Genomic DNA, 15,430 nt, shown 5'->3' with positions numbered 1-15,430 from the left:
TAGAATGGTTCTGAAGCAGCAGCACCACTGCATTCGCCATCCGACCGTCAGGTATGAGAGAGTCTGAACACTTCTTTTTTTTTTTCACCAAGAGCCAGAGAGAAGCTTAATTTTAAATTTCATCAGGAGAATTCTGTACATCGATGAATGTATACAATTCGTGCCATATTACACACCGTTTCCACGTAGAGCATATTATTGGGTCTGGTAAAGGACTCGTTTGCGAAAAGCGCACGTATCTTGCTCTGTTTGTTTGAGTGTATTAGCAGCATACGTTTCGCATTGAATCCAGCATTTGCACAAAGCTTCAAAATATCGTTACTGTTCCTCTATCCATATCGCAGTAACACATACACACACACACACATACACTGAATGGATACGACAACGTCAGTGTGACGCATACGTATAAACACTCACACACATTCACTCTCGCATTCGGTGTAAAATGTGCTCGGAATTTTTAGTCCGCATGGCAAGGGGGCGTCCGCAACAACCGCATCAAATGTTGTAATACGATTGATTTCAATTTTCAGAGAGGTAGTTGGAGCTTGTTTGTGTGTGAGACACACGCTATGCGCCATGCGATTGTCAAAAGCCAGCGCTCCATGTTTACTACGTGTGGGTCTATTCAGTTGTGTTTCGAACATTCAACGAAACGGAAGCCAAATCATTCCGATCTTATTCTCGCTTGTGTAATAAATTACAATAGAGTGAAAAGTTTTTTTTGCGAAATCAAATAGATATTAGTTAGCCGGGCGAATGTGCTATTTTAGTTCTCAAGAAGGACGAAGTTGGAAAATGGAATGAATTGAAGAATTTGTAATTTTTGTTTCGTGTTTTTTAAAACAAAATTTAAGATTTACCGAAAAAAATAAATAACGAAAACACTACTCAGACACAAGTGACCATCACTGAATGTGAAATGGTTTAGAGCTGCTTCAACACCTTGCACACAAAACCGCATTAATGGTGAATAAAACAATGAAAAATTGAGGCTGCAAGAGCAAGAAGAAACGAAAATATAATCATCTCACATTATCAAAGGTCAGCGGAAACGAAGCAAATGAAATAAAATATTAAAAAAAAAAAAAACGAAATGAAATGCTCGGCAACGATAAGTGATGTTTTCAACTGTCAACTGTTATCGAATGAACAACGCTTTACTGAAATATCAGCAACTGTTATTAAGAAAAAAGAAATTAGTGATTTGAAATCAATTTCGAACAACACAACGAATGATTTAGAGTAGAAAGTTGCTACAAACGTATTTACACGTGCCCCTCGTGCTACAGATTTTTATCTTTGAATGCTTGAACTTTCAGTCGATGTTTTGTTTGAAGGACTTATTCATATCCACCGGTATACGCGGAGCGTTACAACATAGCGAACGAAAGGACAAAGAACAAAAAATAACGTAACGGAAATCATTGAAAAGCATACAGTTTCTACTCTTCTTAGAATCTAGAGTGTGTAGTGTGCACAAAGGAAGAAGAAAAAAAAGAGTGAGGAATAAAAAAGAAACAAGTTTGTGTGTTATATCTCTATTTTCTCTGTTGAATTTGTAACCTTATCATATATACATCTAGGTTGCTCTGCGTTCACATTTAAAATACTTCTTCTTGCTGTGCGTTGCACTGCTGTGTAAGTGAGGGTTCTCTAGACTACAGAAGAGAGAGAGAGAAAAAAAGAGCCGTTCTGGACCAGGGGAAATTATTTCGAATAGAGCATATGAAAAACATTTGCAAATTTTTTTCTCTTTCTTTCCTTTTTTTTATTATTCTCTCGTAAACTGTGCGAATGCATCCGCATGAATTAAAATAAAAACAAAAGTTGAGTGTGAAAGAGAGAGAGAAACAAACTGAACATCAATAACAACAGAAAAAAAAAGCGAAACAGAGAACGTAAATCAACATTCAGACAGTGGCTACATCACATTTTTGCATGTGTCTGTGGGTGTGTGTGTGTGTGGATAAAAGAATCGACGAATCTACGCGGAAATTTGCAACACAATTGAAGTTGAAGTTGCGTGCGTGTCCATGTGCATATAGATTTATATACGCGCGTATGTGTGTATATGTGTAAAAACACTATAACTTTAAATGCATTTTTGCGCTGCAACGTTCGATGGCTATGCAATTTAATTTTCTGCCATACCTCTCTGTGCTGTAAAACGAAAAATTTGAACAAAAAAAAAAATGGACGTGAATGAGTGAAATAAGCGCATGCATTTGATGCGGCGGCGTAATGTGTCTTTCTCTTGCTCTCGCCTCTCTCCATATGAAAAGTATTTTGTAGTCTATTTTCGTTGAGTGAGTGCTTTTATGCTTATTGTAAGTGGTAGTAAGGGCATAGCAGAGCAATAAGACCATCAAGCATCGATAACAAAACAACATTCACACACAAAAAAGTGGTCTAAAAGCAAAACAAAAAGAAAGAAGTTTGAACATAAAATACAGAGAGAGAGAAAAAAAACGAACCGGAGAAAGAACTGATTGCGCTTTTTCAACCCCGGTTGTACTTCGTGACTGTCGTTTTATGCCAACGATTTAAGTCTGTGTGTATACATTGCACTTGGCCATATTTACCATTTTTTTTTTCACGATCATTTCAAGTAGAAAAAAGCGGCGCACTCTTTCTGGAGTTGATGATTGCTCTTCAGATCTCGTGAGTGGTATTAATTCCCATGGTACACTTTTTTTCGGTACATGTGTATGTGTGTGTGTGTGTGTGATTAAGATGTTGATGATTGTTTTCACGGGATTCGAAAAACGTGGACTGTAATTTACCGGAAAAATACATTTGCAATTTTGAAGCGAAATAAATCTGAAATAAGGACAAAAGAGCCGTAATCATACAATTCAAGTGTAGTTTGTGCTGAAATTGTGCTTTCAACAGTATTGACGTACACCGCGCACGGATCAACTGAGCTCGTTTGACAGGTAAGAATTGAAACACATAAGATACACTCTTTGAATAATATGAATTGAAACTCATTTTTAGAATATGAACAATCGTTCGAATTTCAACACTTTTGGATTTCTTCTCTTTGTTCTTGGCTTTTTGATTTTTTCTCCTGGATCTTTGATCGTACCATTTCGATTTTATAGTTTCCAATGGAGAAAAATACGCTTCAATATTGTGATCACTATCCACCAAAATATACACCCATGTTGAGATAGAAACGAAAATGAGCACGACGCGATTTGTGCCACCAATAAATTGGGCAATGAATGTAGCGCCATATACACAGCGTACATACAATGCTAGAATAAATTAGCAATAATCGGCTTGAAATTGCTTATGTAAGGCAAAACCTCTGTTCGCCCCGGATCAATTGTTTTCCGCGGTTTTACTCGCGCTAATAAATGGCCATGGCAATTTGTGCTATCATGTTTTCACGTTGTTCAAACTACATAAAATCTCGATGCGCTTAGTACATGGTGAATGCATGAAGACAATTACAAATCATGTCAGCATAATTCAGGCTTTGAACATTGTGTGAATTAGCTCGTTTATGTGTTATGCGTTCTTTATATTCTTCGCAGCCACTCGATTTTCTCTTGTTCGTCTCGTTAATTATTATGATTATGCAAACGTTGTACACTAAGTGCCACCTTGTTCAACTGTTCCGAAAACGAATGATTGCTTCAGGAATCTTTTCATTCCAACTATATTACACATGGCCGGAATGGGAATCGAATTTCTCTCTGGCATTCTTGTTATCTTCTTCGCTTCGAAACTTTCATACAATGCTTTTCGGCTGACGACTTGCACATTCCAAATCATGCACTTATAAATCATTGAGTTAACTAAACTCTGCTTTGCTTATTCGCTGGAAATGAAAAATGATCCTGAATAAAAAGCCTTTCCTTCACTTTGCCGCCACCATAGCAGCGCAGAGAGAAAAAAAAACCGTCATTAAGTTATGAACACCACACCACTTGTGACTATCAAACGCGGCGCTGACGTTATCAAAAATCCCTTGGAATGTTTTGCACTTTCTGCGCGAATAATTTTCGTGGATGAAGTGAAAGCGACACACAGGTTTTTAGCTATTGGAAATATTTTGTCAAATTATTTCGGTATTGAATGCGTCGAAAAGAAGAGGCGAAAAGAAGCATATCAAAATGAGGATGTGGGAAAACTTCGCGCGAAAGTTTCGTACAATTTCCAACTGATTACAGGCAAAATGAAAGATGTTAATTATTGCTCGGTTTAATTAGAGCTCACGACGAGACAAAAAAAAAGAGCTGCAATGAAATCAAATTAGTTGCAAAATGGAGGATTACATCCACTTTTACCCCCTCGTTATATTCTATATTTCGTTAATTTTCAAAAGGTAAAAGTCGAGATTTTTCACCGAATCTTGTTCACCTTTTTCTCTCCCTCTCAATTTCCAACACGAACACATAGTTGGAAATGTTGATCGTTTGAAGTTGTTTGACTTTGCTGCTACACTATAAAGTTCTGCGCATTTTTTTTTCTCCACAAATTTTTTTTCCCCTCTTCTTCTTCATTCAAGTGCTGTGGAAAATTATACAACAATTAAATCGAATGTTCGCTACGATATGGTTCGTCAGCAATAGTTTTTGAAAGTTATTTTCAATGGCAAAAAAAAAACTTACCTTTTAACATTCATTTGCAAATTGAAGTACACGTTCACTTGAAACGCAAAAAACTTTTACAATTTCGAATGTTTTTCGTGTGAAAATGGAGTGCGTTTCCGTCCGTATACGTCGTAATTAAATTGATGGTGGCTAAATCCCATTTACGGCACCGAACATAAAATTGGAAGTAAATAAGGTGCCATAATCTGGTAGCAATCGCCTGCAATGCTTGCCATATCAAACGATGCGGTGTACACATTCTTCTATTCACAGCATGACGTATTGACCGAATATACGATGAAAACATAGTCACCCATGGTGGGTCATGATTTGTGCACTGAATGAATTAATTAAAGTTTTTCCCACCGTCAATCGTAATAAAATGAAGACAACCAAATGAAAATCGGCTTTCACGACAACACTCTTTGACTGTTGACAATTTCAATGGAAAAGAACACACACACACACACACACGCACACACAATAAAGCGATCGATGCCAGCAAATTTAGCAAAAAGCGCTACGAATGCTTGACTTTGGTTTGGCGTTGATTTATTATTTTAATATTGTTATATACACACATCTAGTAACATAAATAGAAATGAATGGGGAAAAAATCTGACTGTTTTTTTTGGCCTCTACCTGCACACTCTTCCGATGTGACTGTTGCCAATAAATTGAAAATTGTGGAAAAACCAATGAATGGCTTGTCACATAAAACCCAGTACCCACACGATACACAATAAATTGCGTTACTATATCGAGAGAAAACCAAGTTGTCATTCAACTCATTTTACATTTCGCCTTGGGAAAGAGCAATGAAAGAAAATATTTTCTTCAATTCACTTAGAAAAATTCAATAAAATCGACTAGCAATAATAGAAAGACAAAGATAATAGACAAGACAATGTAGCATCGGTGTAGCGGAAACGATGGTGCTGTGGCGCCAATAATGACGTTCGAACATCGACTTGTACATCGATTTATCGATTGGTTTGTGTTTGCTCACCGGCTGTCTCTACGAATCGAAAGGAAATGAAATTTATTTGATTTTTCCAACGTTTCGTTGGCAAAGCAGCCTCATATAATACCCGCAGGTGCCTGCAAGAGACATACAAACGAGAGAGAGAGAGAGAGAGAGAGAGAGAGAGAGAGATAGCGAAAAAAATGAACAACAACGTACAAAATAAAGCGCATCAAATGTTCAAATCGATATTTTCATTTTACTCACTCGCATCTGCGATATCATAGATCTGAAATCCCACTGCATTATGTTAACAGTTACCGCACTAGTGAACGCCATCAAGATAAATATACTTGAGGCAGAAGAATCTCGATGCGAAAGAAAAAAAAATCGACGCAAACATTTGGCATTCGATGAATTAACCATAGAAAGTTCCTGTGCAAAATCTCCAAATTGATATGATACAAAAAAAAAAAAAACATTTCAACGTTTGCTTTTGAGCTGTAAGCAATTTAGTGGGGGAGGAAAAACTGAATCATATTCAGAAATGTGCGCACACACACACACACACACACACCCGATAGAACCTTATGACGATAGGAAATTGAGTTTTCATTCGTGGTCCTCGAAATTTGGTCGAAATCGGATGTGAGTGAATCATTGTTTTTTGCTCTTTCTTCTATTTACATACATCGAAATGCATGGAAAAATGTGCAAATATGTTTATATGCTTATTTGGATTAGATGTGTGTTCAGTTCACTGCTCATACATACGGTGAAAGAAAAAGCTGCAGAAAAGAACGAAAAAACCATCCATACCGTTTACCAATGTTAAAATTCAATTTATAAAGCTTTTCTTTAAATCCATATACGAATCCAAACAATTTCTCTGCATGCTTGGTTTTTTTTTCTACGCTCAAAAGTTAATAGTCCGATTCCATGCTTCATTCCATTCGATTCACCGCGCTGATGTGATTCTGATTGTAGTTGTTGTTAATTTTATCCAGCGATTATATTCGCTCGCCCATTGATCTCCTAAGGTTTCCGAATTTCATTGAACATTCCTGTGTCATAGACAAATATGAGTTATTCAATTTAAATTCAATGCAGATGAATAGTCAATCGCTTCCGAGGAGATCGACATAAGCTCAAGCATTCGTTCACTTTCTCAACGATTGCAAATTAGCAAATAATCCTCATGTAGCCAAGGGTTTTCGATGGAAAAATACATTTATGATAAAACGGTCACCTCTATACACACCTTCACAATAGAGCTCTTCCAAACAATTGGCTGCCATCATAATGGAAAATTCTGTAAATCAACGGAATCCGCTGGCACTTTGTATCGGGGAAAAGAAAAATGCCGAAATGTATATTTTCAAGAAATGTTGATTCCACGCACAATTTGAATAGCTTATGATCTGACGGAGTAAATCCATGTTCCAATATGATTGGATGAGACACTCAGCCTCAGCTATATATACATGTAACTGCATGATGGTAGGTGTGACTGAGCTCGAAGAAGAATTTCCATAACAAGATCCATCTGCCACCTTTTCCATACCTCCGATTCGATTCACAATCGGATTCTGTGCATCAGCCGAGCACCTCACACCGCACTCTTTAGTCAAAATCGACGACAACGTGTGTATTCAAAATAGAACTTTTTTTTTCTCAGAACAAAGCACTTTGCCCGTGTAATATTTTTCACCTATATGTTTCATTTTCATTTTGTTTAATGGTAACTGTTGCTTCTTTCCAAGTATTTTAGCACTGGGTATGAGAGAGCATATGCTATTCAAGCTGTAATACCAACAAACACCTAAATGTGTGTTTATCAATTTGCGGTTCAACTTCGTTTCTTTCATGTAATTTGCTACATATTCTTGCCATGAATGAAGACATTTGACCCATACAAAGATATCAGCAAAAAAAAAATTCCCGCACCTTAAGACGGTTTCGAACGTCGTCGTCGTCGATCTAAGACGCGATTATGGTGGTGCAAATACATCCATTATGTATTCCAATCCAAATTTGTGCCGGAGCAACACGCAAATATTAAATTTCGAACGAGAGAACAACAACAACAACCAAAAAAAAAAACTTATTGATGTACCCCAAAGAAAATGGCAATAATAACAATAAGAACACATACATGTCTGAACATTTGTGAGTGAAATATATTTGCGTGCGTATGTGTGCGTTAGCAAACACGCAGAGTTAGCTGAGATAGAGCTATTGCATTGAGCTAAGAAATAAAACAAGCAACGATACGACACAATGTAACATACACAGCATGTGAACGCACATTTGTTTCGAATCGAAGATTTATTGTCGTGATGTTTTCTGTCAGCATTTCAAATGTTAAGCGCACAGTGTGTGTGTGTGTGTGAGCGCTGTAATGTGAACACCAGTGCGCACCGAGTAAAAATAACACAAAAATAAATAAAAACGTTGAGATAATGCGTTCCAACATCGGCATTATGAATTTAAACGGCGTCATTTAGCGCAGATTTAAGAGAAACAGCGAAAATGTTTCCTTTGTTCCAATTGCTTTCAATTCGCGATGTGAGTGAGTGTGTGCGAAAATTTTATGTCATTCGAAATGCAACATTTTTCATAAATTTCCACCGCATCAAATTACGGTAGCTCAACTGCGCGCCAAAGTGCTTTCATGCTTGGAGGAAAATTATAATCTAGAATTATCCATGACGAATTTGAGCCAATCATGTCAATCATTGCAGCATGTGTCTGAAGTGTGTACGAGTGTATGTGTGTATGGGTTGTCTTTGTTGCCGGGTGCCCGTGCTACTTAAACTATCCTTGATTCGATCTAGGTGTATGTAAATTTGATGTTCTCAATTATAATATACCTCAAAACGATGACGACGACGAAGACGACGATGACTGTGTTTTTTTTTTCTGCTCTCATCTCACTTTCCATCATCAGCTCGATGCATCTTTTCATCCGTTCATTTCTCTTGGCATCTACATTTCCTCTCGAAATTTTCATTATAACGTATCTTATGCATGGTTTATAAGTATGCTCCGTACCATGTTATATAAACACTGCTCTATGCTTTCATTCCGTATCGCTCAATGTTTTTCTTCTCTCGTTCGTTACTTGCTCGCTTTCCATTTTGACGTGACAATGTGAATCTTGGTGCCATCGTTGGCAGTGTCCTTGTGCTCTCTCTCTCTCTCTCTCTCTCTCTCTCTCTCGTACAATATAGAGATGTAATGCTTGAAAGTGTGTCTTCGAATCATATGTTTTTATGCTTTTTAAGCGTTGGCAATAGCTAACGGATTTTTATTACCATACAGACACACACAGCGTTCTCGAAGCACACTTCGAACGTGCACATCGACGACGATCTTGTTCTCAAATCATTGTTTAAATGTATCACACAAGAGCCAGGTTAATGTATTTTAATGAGCAAATAAATTAGATCTAGTTGAATTAACGCGTAACGCACATAAAATATTCCTGTGCAGCCTCAGCATAGGATAGCATAGTATAGCATAGCACATAAGCACCGATACGGCTGCGATGGTGAATGAGTTGCTTTTAATGTGTGGTGTGTGTTCGCTTAAATGCATACATCAGTGTGAACGAATCTTACAAGGAGTCATAACGTGTTGCAACACAACAGCGACAGCCAACGACAAGAATTATTTCATTAATCGAGTCTTGCCTCTTCGGTTTTTTTTCTACATTTTTTTTAATATATATATATTTTATCTCATGTGCTCTCATACACACAGGCTTGCGTCATTTGCTTTCTCTCATTTTCTTTAATGAGCTTGCAGCTTGGCTATATTCAAACCAATCTACTGGGAAAATGTATAGTAATGAGAGAGCATTGCAAAGCATGTGTATTGGAAATCAGAGAAGAAAAAGAACCAGTTCAGCGCTTTCAAAATGATACACTTTACATATTCATCAGAAGTGAAACCACTTCCATGGATAACTTCATTTGAACAAAGAATCGGCTCAATACGATGCGATGTACGACAACATTGACAATTACAGGCACACATTGCAAACGGCAAAGATGATAGTTGCAAGTAATAAGGATACCGGCACACAAACGTTCTTTGTATGATAACTACATGTATAAATTACATTTTGTGTGGCACATTTGCTAGTCGCCTAATGGACAATGTACATGCCGCACATCATCATCACCATATTTAGAGAGAATTTCCAAATAAAATGATTTTTTTTTTCTTTTTGGTTTCAAGTAAAGAAGCAACACAAAGTGGTTCATAATTTCATGCCTTTCCCTTGATCAATGCACCAAAATGTCCATGCCTATAATGTGGTATAAAATCGCTCCCCAAAAAGTGGTTCACTCAAAGTCTTTTCCATAAGCGTTAATGCATTATTACTTCGAAAATTGGCACGATGGTTTCCATTATAACCAATTAAATATTAAAGAGAAGCACCATGTAACTGCAAATATCCGTCCATTGGAGAGATACAAATGAGAGTATGTCAGCGATGCTAGCTCAGCGTTGACGATGAAATGATGGAACACAATTCAGTAGCAAAGTTACGATTGAAATATTCAAACTAAATATTGTCTAGTAAAAAATTTGGTGGAAAAAGTAGTTTTTAAAAATAAAAACTAAATTGAATTGGGATAAGGATGGTATTCTAAAGGTTCCGACTAAACTGTCCAAGATAGCGATTAAATGAATGCAATGGTGTTTTTTATGAGACAAAACATAAACTGCTTCCAATCTCATCAATCTGCAAAAGGTGGGAGATTCGTGTGCAAAGGAACATTTTGGTTTGCACAATAAACGGTACAGTTATTTGTTAGCATCTGCCATAAAATGGTGAACTTTTTAGATGCACACATTTCGACAAACGACTTTGTGTGAAATTTAGATGAATAGTTTACGCAGCCACGGTGTAAACACCATTTTTTTCTCGCTAAATAAAACATTCTGTTCCCAAACACTTCCACCCCATTTTTCAATTAAATTTTTTTTTTTTCGGGATTTGTTTTGAGTGGTGAACAATGAGTAGGGGAGAAACAAAACGTGGAACGAAAGTACGTAAGAGTGTTTGATTCGAACTAGGTTGAGTGAATTTTGATGTTGAAACCAGTGTTGGTTTATGATTTGTTATTATACGAGGTCTTTTACTTCGACGAGAATATTTTTCGATTAAATAATTGACAGCAGATTTGGCTGATGTTGGTAAATGTGAACGAAGCGAGTGTGTGTGTGTGTGTGAGTGAGTGTGTATATCTACTATATGTGAATATGGATAGAGACGTGGATTGGGTCTCTATCATTGTATGGAGAAAGTTAATTATATAAAACTTTGACTAAATATAATGGCTCACGTACGAGACGAAACATTTTACGGCACGAACTCAATTTCGTTCAGTTCACCGAACATTAATCTATAGAAATATGATCGAGGAAAATCTCGAATCATGACGATTTAGAACGGCAAGAGCCTGCACGGTTCGAAGATTAGCACAAGCAAACCTATCATGTTATAAGCGATTCGTAGCTACTTCTCATCGGCTACATTCTAATGGTGTGTAAGTGAAGGCTTTACAAAATGAATTGTTTTAATACACGATAGAGTACACATTTAATACTCTCAGGCACCGCAATGCATCGCATAAAAGTCCGATACACACACACACACGTGTGTGTGTGTGTGTATTTTCTCATCTTTTATGATAAACCAATAAATACATGGCTGCTTTGCTCTTGAATCTTCCAATCACACGGAAAAATATACACACTCACACACAGTGTGTTCCCATAATATCCACTTACGACAATATGATACGTCGTAAATTTCGAAAAATTACCGTATCATATTCTACTCCACTGGCCCAATGACATCGTTACATACGTCTATAATGATATCCATGAGGTACATGGCATATGGTTGAAGATATAAGCACTTGAGCGTTTATAGAATCAATAACCGATTCGTTCGGTAGTTTTCTATTCCTTTTGTTACATCGATATGCCAACTTATTTTCGGTTGCCCCCAAATAAACGTTCGGCAAATTGGCAAATTGGTATTGATGAAAAAGAAGTAATTTTTTTTTTCTTCTCTTTCGCAACGGATTCATCTCTCGAGCAAATTAGTTATTTCCATTCATCAACTCGATATAAACGATCGTATGGCTCAATTTCTTGTGAATTATTCATTCAATTCACCATTGTTTCATGTTATCATACATAATATCATTAAAAGTACATTAATCTTTGATTAATGTCACTCCGTGTATTGGGAAAGTCTTTGTTCTTGATAGAGAATTTCAATGAAGCCAATCATAAAATGCAAACATTTGCAATCAAGTCAATTTTCAAGTCAAACGTCGTATACATTTTCACATGGTATTTGTTCTTCGTCCTTTATCTTAATGATTCGGCGGGGCGGTTGAAAACTTTAACGAAAACCATTTTCCGTTGATTTGGTAGAAAACTTACCAAAGTTTCGATAATTTGTACCTGTATAACGGTAATAGTCAACAATATTTGGCAGATGACATATGGAAAATTGGTGTTCGTGATGTGAAGAACATCGAAGCAGTTATTATTGTTTGGAGAAATTTGGTTAAAGTGAAAGACAACATTTGTGTTATTTCGCATTAATTCTGAGCAAATTCAATGGAAATGGATTGTGTGTCTGTGTCTGACCTGATACGTATGTGCAAGAGACTTCAATGTTGCGTCCAAACCCCTCATATGCGGTTATCATGAGGTCAATTTGGCTTGCGGTTAAACATTTACATACGTTGATGCCATAGCTCATTTCTGTCCATCCATTGAATACACTTGAAATCATCGATTTGCACACATTGCCCACTCATTCAGAAAACAGAATCATTTTCTAGCTTGCCACATACAATGCACACATTGTGTTCGAACAACTCGAAACTTTATTGTTGACACTAATTGATATGATCTCATAGTGACACTAATGAATTTCGATTGGAATAGACGTTGTTTTTTTTCCATTCATATCGAAGATAATAGAAATGAGTTTTGACGCCAACCAAAACTCAACTGCTATGCGTGTCAGACTGAGAAAAAAAAAATTGGTTAATCGAAAATAAATTTGTTGTTTTTTTTTTCTTCTTCGGTAAATTGAAACCATATTCGTAATCATGTTGAATGAATTGGCATTATGTGGCAATATGTTGTCTATGTATACAAATACAATACCGGTTTAACGCAACGAAACCAAATTTACTTTCGAAATATTGTACAAATTTGCAAACATGACAGCGTTCATGTTTGGAATTTCAGCACAAATATCGTTTATATCGCATCAAATTAACACACACACACCCGCACACATTTTTAATGGTATTGGATTGCAAGTTTCTGTACTTTCAAATAATAATGTTATTCGTTCATTGATTATATTTTATAATCATTATTGTGTCGTTGCAATTGCATGATAAAATGTTCGAGCATAAATCTGGGGGAAAAAAAGTTATTAACATCGAATGAGAAAAAAGGGCAAATAAAAATGGTACGTATAGACTGAAAATCAATTTATTAGTTTGTCGACAGACGAACAAAAAAAAAAACGAACCCGCCCAACATAATCGCATCAGCGGCGATAATCCAAATAAAGATATAAATTTCAATCAGGTGGTGGTTAAATTAATTTCCATACCGTAGACTGTCTAATAGACTACGTCAACAAAAACCCACCATTCGTTGCTGAGCAAACTTGACGAAAAGTGCGCCGTGCTGCCGATATAATATGTATGTTAGAGAAACTAGGACCTAGTTACTAGAGGCCATACATACAGTAGCGCTAAAGTACATTATGTCATCGGTTTGAAGCAGCAGACGTCTATGTAATTTTTCATTCCAAAGTACACAATATATATATTTTTTTATTTGTGATCAGATCTATGTTTGTATAGCTAGGTAGCTGGATCGGATCTATATTAGTATATCAATCAATTTTCGGAATGAAAAAAAAAATTAATTGCAATCTGTTGAAAAGAGAATGGGAATTGAATCACGAGATGAAACCAAATAATTTGATACGCAATTTTCATTTCAAACAAATCTTACCTGGAAATGGGATGCTACATCAATGGAATGGAATAATTGAATTGTTTTACACTCAAATCAATTTGATTCAATTTCCCTCTTCGTGTTACTACTTGAAATATTTTCCTTCCCTGCTTTGATTCTAAATATTTTCTCCTCCTTTGATTCTTAGCATTTGCTTTTAATAGCGATTCCAAATCTATACAAATGTTTGCTTTCTTTCCCTTACAACTTTCATCCAATTATTATGATTGAATGGTTTTCACTTTATTCTAATTATATGCTACCTATTTCGTGTTGTGTTTTCCCGTTTATTTGCTTTTCAATCGGTTTCATTCCCCGCGCTTTTCGTTCACACATCATCTGGTAGAGGAGGACGGTTGTGCACAGCGACTCTTTTGGTGCTCGTCACATTGCTTGGATTATTATCCACTAACAGTGTCCGTATTGCATTCTGCAATGGGGACCATTAAGTTAAATATTTTAACTAAGGTATTTGCTCGATTTTAGCGACGGATTATGATAAGATAATCCTCTTAACTTCTCTTGGAAAATACGGTCGGACTGGAAATATAATTCGGATGTTTAACGTTCTGCAACGGTTTAAGTGTGAAATATGTGTTTTATATAGACCTATTAAAGTGAAAAAAAAAAATTCATTTTCATGAAGATTTATAAGGATTGCAAAATTCTGGCGAATTCACATATATATATATGCGCAAGTCGTCACTGCGCAATTTTTACTTAATGTGTTGTTTTCAATACCTCTTTTGCAATTACATACAATTAATGATGATTTTCAGCGTCTTTTGATAGTAAACTTCTCTTGCGCTTCTCTGAAAATGAGCTGGCTCATTCACGTCATGGTGTCATGAAGAAATGTCAAAACATTTTCAAGTTTTTTGACTATTAGTTGTCATTTATTTGAATGGTAACATGACCTGAATGAGCCATTTTCAGAGAAACGCTCCCATAAAATTGGATGAGTCAACTTGGCTCGCAAGAGGCACTGACAACCATCATTGCCTACAACAATTTGCAGTAATGAGTTAGCCTCAATGTTGGACAAAACATTTATTTGATGATGTTTGAGTCGATAATAAGGTCGTTTGAATGCTCTGACAGACAAATTAATCTACGTAATAAATGATTTATAACAGCATTACTGCAGTGCTTTGTTAATTGTATCAAATTTATCAATATCTTAGATTGTGATATTCTCTTGGAGAGAGAATCGCTTCATCGCCAAATGGCCTGTTATTGAAACAGACGAAAGATTATCAAATAATTCACAGGATATCTCATAATTCAGCTATAATTTTCAATTAATAATTGCCCAATCAACAGCTTACCAATTGATTATTAATATTTTAATTGGTTTAAATTCGAATATAGTCTCTTCGGCCATCAAGCAAAAGACCAGGAGTTTTGCATGTGTTTTGCGTCCATAATTAATTGTGGTCGAAATTTATTGATATATTCCGTCTACACACAATAATATCTACAGAATGTAATTGTCAAATGTGTTCAACACTACGGACAATTCGGAAAATGGAATGTGTCACACACATGGTGTGCTTAGTTCTGTAGCAAGCCAAAATGCAAAACGGTCTCGTTAAACAAACTTTGGCCTTTTTTAATTAATTTTCACCAAATTTATTTGCATTAAAAATGAATAATATTATTGTTAATGTCTTCAATTTCCTGCTTTTCGGACGCTTTCCCCCTCGCATTCAATTGCTCTATCATCTCTCTCTCTCTCTCTCTCTCTCTCTCTCTCTCTCTCTCTCTCTCT

At 36.2% G+C, this 15,430-nt stretch overlaps 1 protein-coding gene across 2 annotated transcripts in view; it reads left to right on the top strand.

Annotated features, from left to right (window-relative positions):
- The first annotated feature begins 633 nt into the window (after positions 1–633).
- Positions 634–15,430, top strand: part of LOC129576177 (uncharacterized) — a 125,322-nt gene continuing 110,525 nt past the window's right edge. For both annotated transcript variants that reach the window (XM_055460844.1, XM_055460843.1), the window contains exon 1: positions 634–2,942. The gene's annotated coding sequence lies outside the window, so the exon portion shown is untranslated. The remainder of the gene's footprint in view (positions 2,943–15,430) is intronic.

This window comes from Sitodiplosis mosellana, unplaced genomic scaffold (assembly GCF_009176505.1).
Source record: "Sitodiplosis mosellana isolate CC-2019 unplaced genomic scaffold, AAFC_SMos_1.0 Smas_scaffold_6181, whole genome shotgun sequence".
Classification (NCBI taxonomy): domain Eukaryota; kingdom Metazoa; phylum Arthropoda; class Insecta; order Diptera; family Cecidomyiidae; genus Sitodiplosis; species Sitodiplosis mosellana.
This window is presented reverse-complemented; position numbering and strand designations above follow the sequence as displayed.